Raw genomic sequence first — 18635 nt, 5'->3', positions numbered from 1 at the left:
GTGAAGAGTTTAAAAAGAATAAGGTTTGAAAAGTTCTGGTTAATGTTATCATTTCACCCTTCTGTTTACTCAGTCACCATCTACAAACTGTCACTGTAGGTCTCTGTTAACTCGTACACAAAACACTCCTTACAGGGTGAAGAAATGAGGAAGTTGGAATGTCGAGGTTTTGCCTCTCAGCATCAGTGATGTTAAGGGTTCAACATAGTCTCAGTGAAGGTTGATTGGTCAGCCGCTGGCACCTCGGTATCTGCATCAGTCAGTTATGAGTGAGGGGTTGCATCAGCCAGGTCACAGATGTCCCCTCTGATCACATTTCAAACCTTCAATAAGAGTTCTTTATCACTATGAAACACATTTGGCACAGCTATGCTGAATTTCACGCCCACTCAGGTTGATGATGGTGTTTCCACCTGACACTGCGAAGGATGTTTCTTTGCATCAAAACTTGTTGCTCTACCTTCTTGTCCAAAAAAGGTCACTTCAGGCTTAAAAAAAACCCCCAGGATGCTAATGCTGAGGCTTCAAACCAGTGAGTACATCATGCTAGCTGTAGCCATCTTTGAAGTACAGTTTATAGTTACAGTGTATATAAATCAACAATAACAAGAAGGAAGCGGTGCTCCTGCTCTGGAATGACAGTCAGTCATGACAACCCCACACTGGTTTCACATCCACAGGTAATACCTTCCAGTTACTTAGTCTTTGAAGCCAGGGCTTCAAAAAGCAGAGTGACATCACATTTATGTAACAGTGGTGATGTCCACCTTTTATTTACAGTCTGTGGATTTCTCAGGAGCAGAAAAGTGTGAAGATTTATAGTCTGTACACAAATGTTTTTACACAAGTCACTTCAAGTTGCATGGAGCCGATAACAAGGGGAAGAAGTTACATACAGGAACGACGTAGAGAATGTGATCAATTTTTGATCATTTAAAAAAAAAAAAAAAAAAAAAAGATACTTCCCCTCTGCATTTCCTGGCACATTTGACGTCTCGTGCATCTTTCTTGGCCTTAAGACAACAATTCTGATGGCAAAAGATCCAAACGGAAAGTAGAAAAAAAAAAAAAAAAAAAAGAGAATGTGATCAATTTTTAAAATAAAAGACCCCATGCATACGATAGCTGCTGCTTCGGAAACACTTCCTGTGTGATTTGAAGCTGCCAGACATGCAGTGGATGTATTTAAACCTAAACAGTTGTTCCAACAGCTCAGCTGAATCGGAGACAACCTGAAAGTGAAAGTGTTCGTCTGCAGGTAAACTCAGCTCGTCAGATTTCTGGTAAACTTTGCTGCAGGGCGACAGCGGCCACTCTCTCTCTCTGCAGAAGAGATACCTGCAGCGCGCCCATTACACTCACTCCACACATTTAAGTGGACTCATCCTGCAGATTTAGATTAATATAAAATATGAATCTACTAATAAATTATGAAGTATTATTTTTATAAATTAAGGTACTTAGTCAGTCAAATCTATTTACTTTCCTCAGACCCTGTTCCCTCATATGGGGACACTACATTAAGTGCTTTATAAAATCATATATAAATAAAATAATAATAGTGGGTGTACATAGGAGTGATTTTTTTTCTTGTGGAGCAGTAAAACTCTGATCTACTGGCCTGGGGAGGAGGGCTGTGTGGGAAAATGTTGGACACTGAATAGTCTTCACTGCGTGGTGCAGTGAAAATAACCATCAGAATAACTATGAGTGGTAGCAATGTAATATAAGCCTGCATTATGAACGCTGGATTAATACTAAAGAGTGGTGGTGCTTCTCCCATTGAACAGGCTGTTGTTTTTTTTCTAACTTTAAAGTGCAGTCCTAAATACACTCTGCAGGACTGGAAACCATCTACATGGGGGGTATTTTAAAGTTATAATCACTGTGTAAAGACAGGGCTCACAGACTTGTGTGGGAGGCCTCTTGTGTGACTTGTGTGCATGAATAAATCATCGAATCGCTGCTTCCATCCAGCCTCTCAGTCAGAATAATACAGTGTGTTCAGTGTCAGCTGGTTGGTCTGCAGCTTATGGAGGATTCTCCACAGAGCATATTCTATTACAGCAATGCTTTTATCCCAGGCACCTCACAGCACTGCCACTCCGTGCACTTTCATGTTAGGTTTACTAATGGAAATCCTTAAGATCTCTGTGCAGCAGATCATACATGAACACCAATGATCACATCAAACGAGAAAGGATCAGCCTGGGAGACGCAGCTTACAAACTCATCATGTAGCTAATTACTGCTCTGACTTTAAAGAGCTAGTCAGCTTTCTTTGTTAATGTAAATGAATGCCACTACTTTTTAAAAATTCTTCTTCTGTCTTTCAGTCTGAAACTTTTAGATCTGAAGGTCTAAATCTTTAAAAAAGGTTCTTAAAAGGTTTCTTTTTTAAAACGAAAGCTCAGTTCTTGTTTAAAACAGCAGGCTATTGAAGTTTTCAACTGTTTAAAGAACTAAATATTGGATTTGGCCTGGAGACTACTTTCAGCTGGGCGTTTAATACATCATTGGTGTAAAATTATTCAAAAAGAAACTACACGTGAGGCTAAAAACAATGAAGCCAATAGGGCTTTGGAGTTGACGTCACGCTGCAATGCATTGTGGGAGCGCAGCACCATTTTAGCAGGCCACGAATCAAAACAAACACTATGTGTTGGAAGGAAGATTGCTACGAATCAAACTTAAAAGCAGCTCAAAAGAAAAGGATGTTATAGAGACAGATTGCGTCCGGATGCAAAGAGACTTTACTTGCAAAAAATAGCGTGCATTGGTAATGTTGACCCGTATGAAATACAGCAGTGGAGCAGAAACCCTGAAGACCAACCGCTATTGATTTAGCCTGATATATTCTCGTACCTTGTCTGTGGAGTCAGCACATACACGGCGAAACAATTTCGCAATTATAAATGTTTGGAGGCACACATCCAATTCACCAAGGATGGATACAAGATTTAGCTATTTTTAAGCCTCCACATTGTGAATTTGCCGTCATTCAAACAAAGGTAAGTCAGCTTGAGTACTGCAGGTAAAATGCGTTTGATTTTCCCCCGAACATTCAGATTAGTGCAGGATAAATCCAATCATGAGGGGGAAATTACAGTGAGAACATATGGAGGCTCTGTTAGATGGATAACATAGTGAGTTCAGTGCACTGATGTGACATTGTCCTGAAGGATTAAGTCATTCTCTATGGTTAAAGAAATTGCACTAATTAATTCATATTTATTATAAATAATCCTAATTATACACCTTGCTTCCTTGTTTATGTCCCGTGTAACTCAAAATACATTCTATTTTAGTTTTAAACATTGGTTAATGCCCTGCAGAATCTCCTTTTCATATTAAGTGATTCATAATTGTCACTTAAAGTTGAACTTTATGCTTTCTCCCAGTTGAAAGTGATTACATCCTTGCCTTACATACTTTAGGTTCATTTTTTGCGGGCGGGTTTCTGAAAAAGAAAAAGAGGCAGATTTAGAATATAACATGCAGCGTTCTATAGATGCATACATAAAAAGATAAAAAATTACATGTATGTGCTAAATTTCTATACACTTTATTTGTTACATTTATGATAAATGGATTTGAAAGTAGATAAAACACATTTGTGTCGGCCTTGGGTCATTAAAGTTTTTGTCTTTAAATTAATTTTGTCTGTGTGGTTTTCAGGTCCTGCACTCTCAAAGACTGAATGAACGAGCATTGGAGCCATGGGTCATTGTGAGCATCACAGGGAAGGTTGAAGACGTCCACTGCACCTATATGGCCAGAAACTGCAGTTCTTCTAATGACCACTTGAGGGTCCAGTAGGGAATCAGTCCACATAGAGTCCCATGTTAAAATATTCAACTTTACAGCAGAAACAAGCATGTTTACAGCCTCGGGCATCTTTGCAGTAACAAAAATCTGACATAAAAGAATAATAAATGTTAGAGCTACAAGAAAACCTGATAAAAATAAGAAGATACTGACAAATCCGGTGATCTGGTGACTTCTTTAGTTTTGCCCTAAAAGCAAACACGTGTTCGTCTTTATTCTTTAAACATGGAGTGGTACTGTTAGCAGACCAATACCAGTATATATCTTAGGATCTGTACTGGTTTGCACTGGGAGCAGCAGTTCCAGGAAATATTCTGGGGCCAGAATCAGGCAGGAGGAGAAGAGGGAGACCACAAAAGAAGTTCATGGATGTAGTGAAGGAGAACATGCAGAGGGTTGCTGTGACAGAGGAGGCGATAGGAGATAGAGGCCAATGATCCACTGTGGCGACCTCTAAATAAATGCACCATATAAGCTCACCCATTTAAACTCTGCATGGGGATAAAAGTTTGTATAATTTAGCTGTCTGCTTGACTTCCCCTCAGATTGTTTTTGTTGTTAGAGCCTTTTGGAGCGTTCGTCCATCTTGTATATACAGTCTATGTAAATGATTCTTTAACAACAGTTAAGAAGTGTGGTTGTTTCTGTTGTTCAAAAGTGAGAGTTGGCACTCATGTCTAAGTGTTATATCTCAGCCACAGGTTTAACTTGAAGAAGATACACCTGATTGTCACTTCTGGCTCAAAAAACCCAAAAGTAAAGTGACTGTGGCTACATCTATCTTTTATTTACAGTCTGTGGGTTTTCCAACAGCAGGAGAGTGTACTTGAATGCGAATGAACATCAGGTTATCCAGAGGAATTTGTGGATACACACAATACAGCAGGATCAATGTATTGGTGGTTTTCCATTGGACTGGATATGTGGATCCTAATTCTTCCATTTCCCCTTCCTTGTTTTACATTTGCTGTCTATTTAAAACCTAAAGTGTGAAAATCATGACATGCCCGAGGCACTGAAGTGGTAATTTGCAATTAAGCCATTTTCACTGCTGCTGAACCAGCCCGCTGATCAGCAGACCATTCAGACACAAGGACAATGTACTTAAGCTTCCATGGACTCTTAAGTTCACTTTCAATTTCACAGTCTCATCAGAATTCGTCCATGCATCTCTCAAAGCTGCCCAAAGCAAGGTTACACTCATTCAGCCGCTCCTCAGACCAGCTTTCTGCGCTCGGGTCTCTTAAAAACAGCTTCCATCCTCTCTGATCGAGCCTCATTCAAACCACTGTCTCATCCACCTCCTCATCTACAAGGCTTCCAATTGTTAATACTTCTCCCTCATTCATAGCTCGCTGTTTTTTCTTTGTTGTCTCACCTTCAGGTCTTCACTGCTGCTGAGTTTTGCCTGCTGGGCTCAAAAGATGCAGCTCATTTTAGTGTCAGCAGGAGTGAAACGACAGGAAAAAACCAAGGCAAACTGACTGTACTGTAGGTAGTGAAGTGTATGGAGGACCAAAGCTGTCGAAATAAAACTGTGAAATAAAACAATAATGAAATGGCCTGGTAAATAAATGGTAATGAACAAATGTGATATCAAGTGCACCGCAGATATCAAAATAACCTTTATTTAAAATGTAAAAATTATATTTCTGCTTTAAATTGATTCTGTATTTGTTAACTTTTGTATTTGTTGCTGTAGTGAAGTCGGAGCTCAGCCTGAAGGTTGAATCTGGTGATTTACTGGTTCATCTGTGCTCCTACTGGTGAGTGTATAAATAACATGGACTCTGCATTTTCATGTCTCAATATAAGTTGATATTTCTTTCAAGCGAAGCGAAGTGCTAAGTTATCAGCTAATGCAGGCATACGTGATTAGAAAGCTGCACCCACAAAGTTTACAGGTCCATAGCACAGACTTGGATAACTGCTAATCTGTGCAAAGTAACAGATTAATAGCAGGTTAGATTGTTTGTCATAGAATTGCATTAGAAAGTGCTCTTAAAAGCTCCAGCATCACAAACACCTTGGAGAGGTCCAGATCAAAGATTCAGATTTAAACTTAGTAGACAGCTAGATGCTAAAACTGTTTGGTGTAGCAGACAGTAGACATGAGTATTTCTGCTGTAAACTTGAGTGTTTTAACACAGAGATGCCTAAGTGCCTTAAACTGGAATTCTTTTCAATGGCCACCAGGGGGCGCCTCTTCTGGTTGCAAAAACACTTCAGGTTCTCTGTGCTGACCTGTGGAAACAGTTTCCTGATGGCTTCATGGGCTCAGTCACACAATTCAGGTCGTACTTCTCTCTTTTCTGATAATGTTCTGTCCTGCTTCCTGGTCTTCCACGAAAACAGAAGTCTCTTTTCTTATTTCTTCTTATTATTAATATTTATATACATTTATTAGTTTCAGTTTTCCATATAGGTGTGCTGCCGCACTTTAATATTTAATATCGTTAATATTTATGTTAAAAAAAATGCTGATTAAAGAAAGTTAACACTGATTTACATGACTGCAAATTTCCAGTTCAGCTTTCTGAGCTTTGTTAGAAGCAGAAAATCTGTGCTTGTGAACCGTATGCAAAAGAGGTTACTGAGAAAAGCTGTTGTTTGTGTTGTAGATCGCACCTGTCTTGTAAATCTACATGCATTTTCCAGCACTTCAAAAATAAATTGGACTTTGTTATATGACTTCACAGAACTGCAAAATCAAATGCTGTTTGAAGCCCTTCAAAGGGTCAAATAAATTTGACTTTATTATGTATTTGCCTTTATCTGTCACTGCAGCTCTACCAGGAAGTTGATCTGAGGAAAGAAACACCTGCCACTGTTTAAACAACCTCACATCACCGTCTCTCTCGAGTATCGCTCGGCGGCTGAAGTGTAATAACACGGAGACAGACGACCCTGTGACAGAGCAGTGAGACTTTTAACGGTGATGGCTCTCTGGCACAGAGTCAACTGTAGGCAAGGATGCTGTTGTAAACAGTCCAACTGTTTAATAAAAAAACAGCCAGAGGTGTCATGGCCAGATCCTAGAAGAAAAGAAGGCACTGGCAGCGTGTACCTGCATGTCATAGTGGTCCTTAAGCATACTATAGAGCTACTATAGGGACTACTGCACATGTGTGAGATTAACCAGCTGAACATCAACTAAAATGGAAAATTATTTTAAAAATTACAGTGTGTAAAATTTAGATCTCAGTAAATTGCAGATTTTTTGACTGGATCTGGAGCTTCTCTCTGTCTGTGTGAAGTGAATTGGTGTAATCAACTGTTTAACTCAGCTGTCAATGCCGGGTGAGAAGTGTGCACCTTTATTTACTCTGGAAGAGGTTGTAAAGGAGTGAGACGTGGCCAAAGAGTCAGAGAAGAACGTTTCTGTTGGTAAGCGCTGCTATATTTGCAGCTGTTAGCTTCTGTTAGCTGCTCTTAGTGAAATTGTCTAAAGTGAATATAACTTTGCTAGGCTCTGACACTTAGTAATAACCTCTTATACAATGTGAGAATATAATGAAACTGTTTGATTTTTAGGACTCTTGAACCTAACATTAGCCGAAATAATGTACCAGCTGCAGCTGTTGTTTAAGGCTCTTTTCAGCTGTCTGGGGATGGGAGGGTCGTGGCCAGTCTCCAGCCACGCACGTAAAATGCGATTAGCTGTGATGGTGATTTCCTTCCCACCCAGTTTATGAGAATGCTGGTCAACATGACTACACACTAATCTGTGTATATTTATGAGCAGGGCTGGACTGGGACAAAAAAATCGGCCCGGGCATTTTGACTAGTAACCGGCCCACCAGGATAAAGATTGAAAATGTGACGTCATTCAGGGGTAAAACCGCAAAGGATTCTGGGAACTTGTGGCAAGAGGTACTAGCGATAAAAAGAAACCCAAAAAATGCCAAGAAGCTGTTGTATTATTAACTGCAATAGCTGGTCGCATGACAGCCACGGGAAGCCGACGGGTAAAGAGATCGTTTTTTTTTTTAATCGGATTACGTCGTTGAAGAGAAATTTTTTAAGCCATGTTTCCGAAGTAAGAGCCGACAGATGGTCTGGATATACCAAATATAACGTCTCAGAACACTTCAGCTCACATGTTAGTCTGCTCCAAGCATTCCCACAAAGGTCAGAGTTTCGTAGTAGTTAATACGTCATTTTTCTTAACATAATTGGTGATATAGGTTACAAGCAAGTCTGGCGCTGAACAGAAATTGTCGCGCTATGCTCCTTTATTTATTGTGTTTATTGTGCATAAATAGTGAATTGTCCTGACACAATATTGTGTTTCGCTTCTGTTATTGCCATGGTACATTGACAAAAACATATACTTTTATTCACAGGGTAAAACAGTTGTTTTGTATCACTAATTGTCCAGTGCGATTACAACATACAATATTATTGTCACTGCTACATTTCTGTAATGCTACCAGAAATTATTTCCACTACTAATTAATTACCGTTGAGCTCAAAGGTCCTATTAATAAATGGTTAACGAATGTGTATTTATGACGACGATTTGTGAGACTGGTAAACTTACCTCTGTTCGTACGATGGTCTTTCGTTCTACACGGTGCATTTCAAAGTCCTGTACCCATCCGTCGGTAAACTGTACCTGGGCTTGTTGCAGTGACCTGAAGTTACTAAACTTCATGAGTGTGTGCACTCACTCCAAGAACCGTATAATTATAAATATGAGCGTGGTGAAAGTTGGGCAGCACGCTGACGTCTTTTGTCCACTCTGTGTACTCGTAAGGGTCTGACCCTTTCACTGGTTTGATTTTTTCCTCGTATTTTTCTTTGTCTTTTCGTCGAGTCTGTCTTTGTACGGACCGGCATTGTTCTCCTTTTGTTTTGTACATTCCTTTTTTGTGCGGCAAAGAAAAAACAAGAAGGTATTGGAACCGGAGAATGAATGTTTTGCGGTGCTGCAAATGCTTGCATTTGATGCAGGTACTTGGATTGTTTTGCCACGAGTTCCCGGCATGCAATGCGCGAAAATCACGTGATTGCTAAACAAGGGGGAGGGTGCATCCAGCCTCCTCGGCTGTAATTGGTCCAGCCCAGAGTCGATCATGACCAATTGGCCAATCCAACACCTTTCATTATATATACCCTTCCTAAAAAATTTTTTAAAAAAAATCCATCGGCCCATAAAAACAAAAAATCGCCGGCAAATGCCCGGTATGCCCGATGGCCAGTCCAGCTATGTTTATGAGTACTGCATAAAATTAAATAACCTAAAAAAAGTTACTGACTGCACTTTTTAAAGGGAAATTTTGACTACAGAACCCAGGCTGTATGTTTATTTCACTGAGGTTGGGCATGCACAGGAGGAAGTTACCGATGCGAAACACTGAAACAACAGTAAACGAGCCTACAAATGGCCACATAGGACTCAAACTCCAGTTGCCTGGGTGAAAGTCCAGCAAACACTCTGTATCAAACACTGCAGAAACAAGTAATGAAATAAAAGCCTAAAGTAATCAACCACTAGGACTGGGTGATTAATCAAGTCTTAAAATCAGTCATGATTTTTGGTAATGAGCGATTATAAAAATAAGATAATTTTCACTATAAAGCTCGTGTTTTTTCCTTTTCATGCAGATAAAGTTACAAAGTTAAAGCACTCCCCTTCGCCTGTACAGTGGTGTTTTGTCACCCACTCCTGTTTCAACTTTGTGACTGACATGTTTGTTGGCTGTGGGACTTCACGTGGTTATGTCAAGACATACCACAGTGGATGCCGTGGGCTGGCAGGGATTCAATTTGGCCCAGTGAGACGACCTTTATGTTGGAAAACACTTGATAATCTGGATCTGCCGCTATAAGTATTGTGGTGGGGCGTGGTCTGCGGTGCCGCTGCAGGGGAGGCGGACGCACCTGAGTGTTGTAGTTATTGGCAAGTGTAATAAAAGCGTGTTTCTGAATGAATAATAATAATTGGATTAAATGAGATGAGAGTTGTTGACTGAAATATAAATTCTGGTTGTTTTCGCCTCTCACTCTCCCTTGTGCTCTTTCTAAGACTCTAAATCTCTTGAGACCTCATCAGCAGCATAAAAAATCCCCAAAAGAGCCTGAATAACCTCATTGTTCCTTTTCAGACTTTTTTCCATCTTGCTTCTGGTAGCTTGCTGAGTTTATACAATTGGTCATCTCTTAGTTTAAGCAGCCACACCAATGAGCTTTTGAAGGATCTCTCAGGACTTCTTTATCCCTCAATAAGGATCCTGAAAGTCCCACCTGATAGTTCCTGCAGTAGAAATCATCTCTACAGGGGTGATCATCTTAAAAATAAATGTATGAACAAGGACAATATAAATCAGAGCAGGTACCTGTGAACATGGAAATGTTTTTCTTATTTATGCATCTCCTTCTTTGTTCTCCTTTGGCTCTAGTGGTCCTGCAGTAAAAGGCACAGCAGACTAACAGCTAGAGAAAAAAACGATTTGTTTTGTCTCTCGCTTGTTATCTCCTGAGCTGTGAGCGGCGTTGCTGTTACCTCACTCGGAGTCAGTCAACCTGACGGGGAACAGGTGTGCTGTCGTAGTGATTACGGAACCTAACAAGCACAACTCGCAGTCAAAAACAAATTTTCCATTTCAATAATTCATACATAATTACCCCTGTTTTACCCGACAAATTGATACACAGCCAGAGTGTCATGTCTCCAATATCAGAGCCCTCCACATTACCTTCTCCACATCGCTGATTGTCCCTCCGCTATGGGGACAATGAAATGACACATTTCATTTTTTTCAAGGGCTCTCTGCAGCTGGATCAGAGTGCAGGGGCTAATGGGTTTTGGCCTCTTTGCTCCCACTTTGTGGAAGTACGAAGGCCGTGATCTTTTGTTGCTGTAATCACACCGGTCCTCTGCTGCCCGAGCTCATCACCACACCAGGTGATGACAAAGAAAGACGGGACCCAAAATAATAATGAACATGAAATATTTGTGTCTGATGCCACCGACTGTGCACCACAGAGATGGTTAGGAACTATGAGGGTGTTTAAAATCATTCCCACTAGCTTATATATCAAATATAAATATGTCAGTAGACTAATTTTGGGTAAATGTCACCCTTACGGCACTGCAAGAACTAAATGAAAGTGTCACTTCTACAGAAAAGCGTCACTGCAGAGAAAAACTGGAGTTGGAGAGAATTTTGGGTTTCAAAACTTTAACCCACATAATCAGTGCTGTAGAAGATCAAATCACAGATGGCAGCCACTGCAAAGCTGCACTTTCTGGACACGTTTTCATTCTTGTAGCAGAAGAAGGATGGACACAAACTAAACTGCCTGTGAACAGTTCGTGCATGATTTGAGTAGAGAGGTCTTATTTAGTATAGATTTTAGGTGTTTAGGTGTTTTAAGGTGTACAAGTGCAGACGTGCCACCTGTTCAGCTCCTCCTGGTAAAAAAATCTAATCGGTCAGTTTTTTTTACTCTTTTTCATGCTGCTGTAACACAAGAATTTTCACCCATGGAGTCAATAAAGTATCTATCTTTCTAAATGAGACATCTCCAAACCATCTAAACCTTTATCCTCATTATTATTGAGTCATCCTACTTGAGGGCTCTTTCATTCCTGTAGCGACACCTTGGTTCATGTTACCGGCAATAAGTCAGTCAGTAAGTCTTTTGTCTCGTCTCTAGCTTTCTGCAGCTGGTGTAGTTTCTCTTGAATTCAGCCAGTGACGACCTCCAGCTCACACCGGATGAGCAGGATGAGCTTGGGCACCTCCACGTGGCGCAGAAAAGGGACAATCCCCGAAACTGGGCATAAGCTGAAGGAGTGGGACGTGAGTGGAGTCAAAGAATGTCAGATGGATTGATACCAGGCTATGGTGGTGAAGAGGGCGAGGATGGAGGTAAAGCTGTCAATTAACAGGTTAATCTTTGACCCCATCCTGACCTATGGCCCTGAGCTGTGGGAGACAGAAACAGGTGGATGTTGCCACAGAGTAGAGCTGCTACTCCATTAGTCAGTTGAGATAGAAAGAGCACTAGGACTCTGAGCACCTCCCAGGTGAGGTGTTTTGGGGTTTTCCACCAAGAGAGCCTGGGGCAGAGCAACAACACAAGGAAGAGGTTATGTCTCTGAGCTGGTTTGGTTTCTCGTCATAGAGCTGGAGAAGGTGAGTGGGGAAAAGCTTGGATGAGCAGTAGAAAATGGTTGGAAAGCATCTACTCTGTATCTGTCTTTATGATTTTAAGTAAGCATTTTCTTTACCACGACTGAGATGCAAACTCTCCACCTTCAGTGAATTCTTCAGTAAGTCAGAAGTACAAAAAAAAGTTTGTTGCTTAGCTGCACAGTGGGAGGTCTCATCAGTAACTTTTCTCCAGATGACGACAGACACAAAGTTTGAATCAATCATTTAAAATGCAAGTCTTGTTCTCAAAACTTTTGTTTGTGACTTTACTGGAGATAAATATAACAACTGCGGTTAATATTCAAGCTTCGGGCGGTGTGAGATAATTATCTTACACTACTAATGTAGCCTCCTGGATTACTGGGAATGCTGCATTAGTGAATCAAAGGCTTGGCATTTGGCACATAAAAGTTTTTTTTTGTCATGCTGCCAGCAATGTTGGGTTATTAATATTCTGAACTTTTTTCTGCCACAAAAAAAAAAAAAATCATCCAAAGCACAAAAGTTTGGGATGGAACATCCACACTGACAAACAGATGACAGTAAAGTTTATTTTCTGGACCGAGAATGATCTAATAAGTATTTAGCTGAGTGATTAATGTGAGGAAAGAGAGTTTAATCAGTGGAAATTCGGCTGAAAATGTTTGGCGGAGGATGGAGAGACAGACTGCAGGTCAAACAGTCGATCCTCTGATAAGAGAAGCTCGAGAAACAAACTCAACTCAATAAACTTCACACGCAAACACAAAACGAGCAGCCAAATTAACAAGAAGTCGGGTTTAATGAGAGGAAAAAGTCTGTAGGTACAGTACTTCTTTCCAGCACAAGCAGCTGAGCATCTCTGCAGAGATGCAGACGCTTCTTCTGCCAGTCTGACCTTTAACGAAAAGGTTAAAGATGAAGGACGGCGTGTCCAACTCTGCTGAGCTCGCAGCTTGCTTAACAGCCTGGAGTGGGAATTGTTGGACCTTCCTGTAAAATTTCCTTGAAGGAAATTGAAGAAATATGTTTTTGCTAATTACCAGTTCAGTCTGTGACAGCAGACTGGTCCCCTGACCCCAATGTTTGTCAGAGGGGAGGAATTATGCTGCGATCTCTGATAATCCAAAAAGACCTTTTGAAACTTCCTCCCTGCTTTCTGCGTAACGACTACAGCATGAGGCTCAGAAACTCACGTCATTAGGATTCAAGGAGTTTTGCTCTGGCTTAAATTCCTCCGCAAGTCTGTTCAAGACCAATCCAAAGCACTATTTCAGTACCCAGCAGGTAGAAAAGCATGCTGTCGCTGTCAGTCACGCCTCTGCCCCACACACTCAGATTTCACCCCTTTAACCTCAACATCGACCAGGTCACCAGCGACCTCTCTGAGGGTACAGTTAGGATTTGCTTTAGCCAAATAAAGTCTCACACAAAGTTTGTGAAGTTTGGATGTTCTAAGTATAGAAGGCTTTTATAACCCTGACCCTTACTGGGTCACTGAGTTTGGTTTGTAACTTGCTTTAATCGGTTGTGTTTGTTTTTTGCTCTAATTTTGTTCTTCTGTCTGGCTTCAGTAGCCAAAAGACTTTCCTAGTATGTTTAATATAACATACTGTGAAATGTGCAAATTTCCTGTAAATGTTTGATCTAATTTCACATAATGAAATAACATAATGAGATAATTTTGAGACTTGGAGGAGAAAATGAAAGAAGTTCGTCTCTCACGTCCGGGCACGATATGTATGATTTCCAGAGACCTGGCAGTTTAAGGCTTCTTGGGCTGGAATCTGCTCGTTTTTCCAGGTGTTAAAGTTTTAATACCCCTCAGCAGCTGCATGGTATATTAGTTATATTAGTTACTGCAGATTGAGGGTCCAAATACCAGTCAGGGCATGCCTCTGGTCAGGGTCTCAGGACAGACCCCTAATGCTGCTCAGCCTGAGAGTATGACTGAGAGACACAACTAACAGAAAAACACACAGCTGGGTTTGTTTCCCCCTCAGGCCGTTTGCTGTTCATCATCTCCACTCTCTCCCCCCACCTTCCTGTCTCCTGTCGCTATTAGATATAAAAAGAAAGACTTTATTTATCCCAAAAGTGGGAAAATTAACTGCTTTCCAGCAGCCAAAACATCAAAAACAAGTTAGCTTAATGAAATAAATACAAGATCACCACAGCAGGTAGCTCCACATGTATGATTTGGCAGATTTGTACAACAGACACCCTTTCTGACATAACACCGTAGGGGATTTGTGTCTCCTGCTGGTATTGAACCAGCAACGTTTACAGTATGGAGCCAGTAAATTAATAAGAAATACAATGAATACAGATGTTGTGCAAATGTTTAAGACAGTGTTGAGCTGCATGTGCAGTAAGAGGTCAGCATGGTCAGGATCCATTAATTATCCACATCCATTCACCACACCCACGCTCGTTAGGATGAGCCCCCCGTCAGCTGATGGAGGAATCCAAACAATTTGCAATGAAGCAATAATTCTGAATAAAATGCATCTGAATTATATAAAATCCAAGTTTTGTTCATTCAAAAAACGAATCATTAAAGAAAATGTGATTGGTATGTAATAAGATTACTTAAAATCAGAATTTTGGGTGCAAATATTTTTCTTGCTGGTAGAAATCAGATTTAAAGTCTGGAAAACGAAAAAATTCATGTCCATGTGCACATTTTTCCACAGGAATGAGTTTTGTGCGCACAGGAAAAGCGGTATCAGTTTAAATAATAATAAAGGGTTGTTTAAAAAGAATTTATAAAGTGCTTTGAAAAGCAGGTGAAAGTAGAAAGCTTACAGGCTAGATGAAAATGAAAAGGCTGAATAAAATAAAGTTAAAAAGAAAGAAAAACATGAAGATGCAAAATAGAAATGAAATAATTCAGATGAAGGAAAATGGCTAGATACAAAATCTATAAAAGACATGTGGTGGCATCACACAAAATCAAAGGGATCTTGCTCAAAAAATGAAGTATATTAAGTAGTCTTACTTTTATCTTTGAAGGAAGTGCGTGTTTTGTGGATTGACTGAAAGCATCAATCCACAAAACACAACAAATATTTTATCAAATCTGCAAACAAATTACACATTTTTGAGAGTTTTCTGTTCAATGAATGCTAAATCAAAACTGAAAGAAGTGAAGGAATACCCCAAAAAGCTGAGAACGGCATCGCTGCAGCCTTCTAGAATTAATCAAAGTGTGTGGTGTAGTAGCCCGCTGCACAGTGATTTGCAGAGCAGGTATTCAGCAGTACAGCACACTTGTCATGTGTTTGTAGTTGGCTTCAATGAGCACGAGCGTTCCTGCTGGTACAGTGACAGCGAGAGATCCTCAGCGCACGCTAATAACGCGTTTCTGTCAGCAGAGCTAAAACCTGTTTGAATTCAGGGCTCAAATAAAGGGTAACAAACCGTGCTCTGCCATCTCTGCATTCAGCAGTCAGTTCGAAATACAAACAGAAGCACCTGTCCATCAAAAAAAAAGTCAATTATTTATGGGAGAATCATCAGCTGACCTCAGAACAGCAGAGAAACTTCATGAATCTGTTATTTTTTGTTTCTTTCCACTGCAACACATCTCTGCTGTGCAGACCAGCTGAACTCGTCTAGCAGAACATGTGCTATCGTTGGCTGTTCAGTTTCTCAACACTCAAATTGCCATTAAATCCGAGTTTAGGAGATTTTAATTAGTTAGAGATTTTATTCATGCTGAGTGATTAAATCTAACTTGATATAACTGTTTGGAAAGTGTGACACAGCCGACCGTGACTTTGATCAGTTGCAGATGAGTCAGCCCATCAGAGAACAGCACTCAGACTCATTATTACTTGGCACTGAGAAGAGTAGACATGTGGCTCCTGTCAGCATGATTACTCACATCTAATAAAAAACACAGACACCTGTGGAGCCGACACAGCTGCATGAAAAGTAAAATTAAACTACACAGGGGACCATCGCTTCCATGACGTGCCCTCAGCGTCATGACTGACCCTAATGCTAGATTCGATAAGCCACAGACCCGAGCCCAGAATACTGCAACAGCTGCACACCTGCAAGCCACTCTGCAACCCTCCTCCACACCAGCTAATCCATTTCTTACCTTCGGGGAGATTTAACTCTGCTCTGCAGTTAATATGTATGGAAACGTGGTTTTTGCACAATTTAAGCTAACATAAGCTAGCATGAATCCCAAGAAGGAAACTTTTCCTGTAATTTTTATTTTTATTCTCATAAAATCCTGATTTAGAAAAATATTTTCTTTTGCAACATAAACTTTTAAACTTTTTATTCATATCAGCTTCAAACTTTATTACAGCAACTCTCTGAACTTCAAACTAGGAAAACAAATGATTGGATATTTGAAACTGAATTATTAACAGGTCTGTGCAGAGTGAACTTAAACACGGCATTAATACCTTTATTTTATTTTTGTTTAATTTTATATCTGTAACACATAAATCTATAATTATGTACATTGCATTATGAGCTTTTTTGAACTTTTAAAGTCATGCTAAAAACATGTAGGCTATGATCTCCACTGCAGTTAGAAAGCAAAATATTTTTGACTCGGCTGTTCTGAATTGAGGTTGATGACTTTGATAATGAGAATTACTCTGGATCGCACAAATGTATCATTTTTTTAAACCTTTGATGCTTTTCAATCAAAATAAACATCACAAAAATGAAAAAGATAATATTTTGATTTTTTTCAGATGAAGAAACTTTATTATTGCTGTCATGTTAGCTGACCTGAGATGTAGAGAAGTGTTTAAAAAGGAATGTTCTGCACTCAGCTTCACATCTGTTCGGGTTTCTAATGAGCTGCTTTATTTCTAAATGCTGAAAATGATCTCATTTAAGCCTCACTTTCCTTTTAGCCCTCTGCAGTGTGTATGGGGAAGCCTGTCACTGTTTCTGGGAAAGAAAAAAACTGTTTGTGCAGTTTGTTAGTTAAAGCTTCACTCACTGATAGGTGTAATAAGAGCAATTAAGAATAAATTTAGTCAATAAATAACAAATGAAGACAGACAGTTACTAATGTTCCCATAACTACTTTAAATGCTTTTAATTTTCTTTTGACTTTTGCAGCTTGCCTCCAATTTCATCAGTGTTTGTCTCGGCATAGTCTTGCCTTTTGTCTTATTCTGTCTCAACCAGAGCTTCTTTCCAAAGATTTTTGCTGGTGCAATAACGAGGCTTCCTACAAAGCTTTGTTTCATGTTTCAGACAGCATGAAACTAACAGCTGACAACATTCTGGGCCTGTATCTGTAAATGCTTTTGTTTGGAAGATATAACAGCAACAAATGAGACATTAAAAGGTCTTAAAAGTCTTAAAATAGTTTTTAAGATTATTTAATGTTTCTGATGCTGAGATAATACCAAAGATGAGTACCAAAAGCTGATAAATGACTTCATTCTAGTCTGTTTTAATTAAGATTGGATTTCTCAACCCTGACTTACGCCAAACCATATGATTTAAAACCTTCTGGACAAACAGTCTCTGTTAGCTGAATCACCTCAATTATTAATAAGAAACTGACAAAATAACAAGCCTGAGCTTGGCTGTTACTGGCATCTGTGATTGATAATGTGACTTCTAACCCGCTTTCATGTCCAGATTATTTGAAACTGTTATTAGCAAAATGTTCACATCAGTGTCACCCACCCAACTGTCCCGATGCAGGTGGCACTTTTAATTGGCCGGGTGAGGCAGGGGTTGTTAGTCAAAAGGCTTCCTGTCAGGGTTAACTCTTTCATTTATTACCAAACTATTGAACTTTACTGTGCTGCTATAACTTCAGTTTTGTTTTTTTGATACAGAATTCAATTTTGGGATTGCTGTGATCCTCGTGTTCCCCGCCTTATCTAGGCTAATGTATTAGCTTAAGTCGCTGGTTAATGCCTCCAGGTGACAAAAAGTAATATTAGAATTCAGTTGGAGTAAAATTAGAGACTACCTAAAGAAAGTAAGACCAATAGTTGCCCTTTAACCCCTCTGTGTTCATGTGTTGCTGGCTTATTGTGTTAATTTTTAAAAGCTGTGCAGAAGATGAAAACCTGCTGATAAAAGCTAACTGCTAAAAGCTAACAAGCTAAAACAGTCATGCTATGATTCTCTTTGGGTTTATCACTGCAAGACCTTAAGATTTTAGTAATTTTCGACATGAAAGAAGTTTATGTGCATCTTTGAAGCTTTACAATACAGCTGGCGATGGAGGTCAACAAACTGAGCAATCAACTGTCATGACAGCTAACTGAAAAAATGAAAAAAAAAAAAGCTAAGGTTTTAACCTCAGGAGTTTTCCAATTAGAAAAACATGCTCGCCTCTGTCTCCCATTTCTGCACCACTACTTTCCTGCCACAGCTGTGTGAGAGGTCTGCCTCACTATTAGGCTAAAGTCTGGCATAATTAGCATAAAAGAAGAGAAGGGTAAGGGCCGGTAATCCTTGTTTGAGGACGTACAGTGCACTCGAGCATGAAGCCGTGACAAAAAACGACACTAATTAGGACAGAAAGAAGAATATAAATCCAGCTGTAAACCCGCTGTACCTCTCTGTGAGTTCATTTGAACACATCCAGGGCGGGTTTCTCTGTCTTTGTGGTCCTCGCTGAAAGTTAGTAACCTTTAGAAGTGGAGCGCTGCTCAT

The 18635-nt window shown here is 39.9% G+C and overlaps 1 protein-coding gene across 5 annotated transcripts in view; it reads right to left on the bottom strand.

Moving 5' to 3' along the window:
• Window positions 1-18635, bottom strand: part of LOC102195024 (nck-associated protein 5) — a 100058-nt gene that overhangs the window by 37808 nt on the left and 43615 nt on the right. The window lies entirely within an intron of this gene.

This window comes from Pundamilia nyererei, unplaced genomic scaffold, assembly GCF_000239375.1.
Source record: "Pundamilia nyererei isolate P.nyererei 1_Seehausen unplaced genomic scaffold, PunNye1.0 scaffold00071, whole genome shotgun sequence".
In the NCBI taxonomy this organism is placed as follows: domain Eukaryota; kingdom Metazoa; phylum Chordata; class Actinopteri; order Cichliformes; family Cichlidae; genus Pundamilia; species Pundamilia nyererei.
The sequence above is the reverse complement of the archived record's forward strand: the minus strand, read 5'-3'. Positions and strand labels throughout refer to the sequence as shown.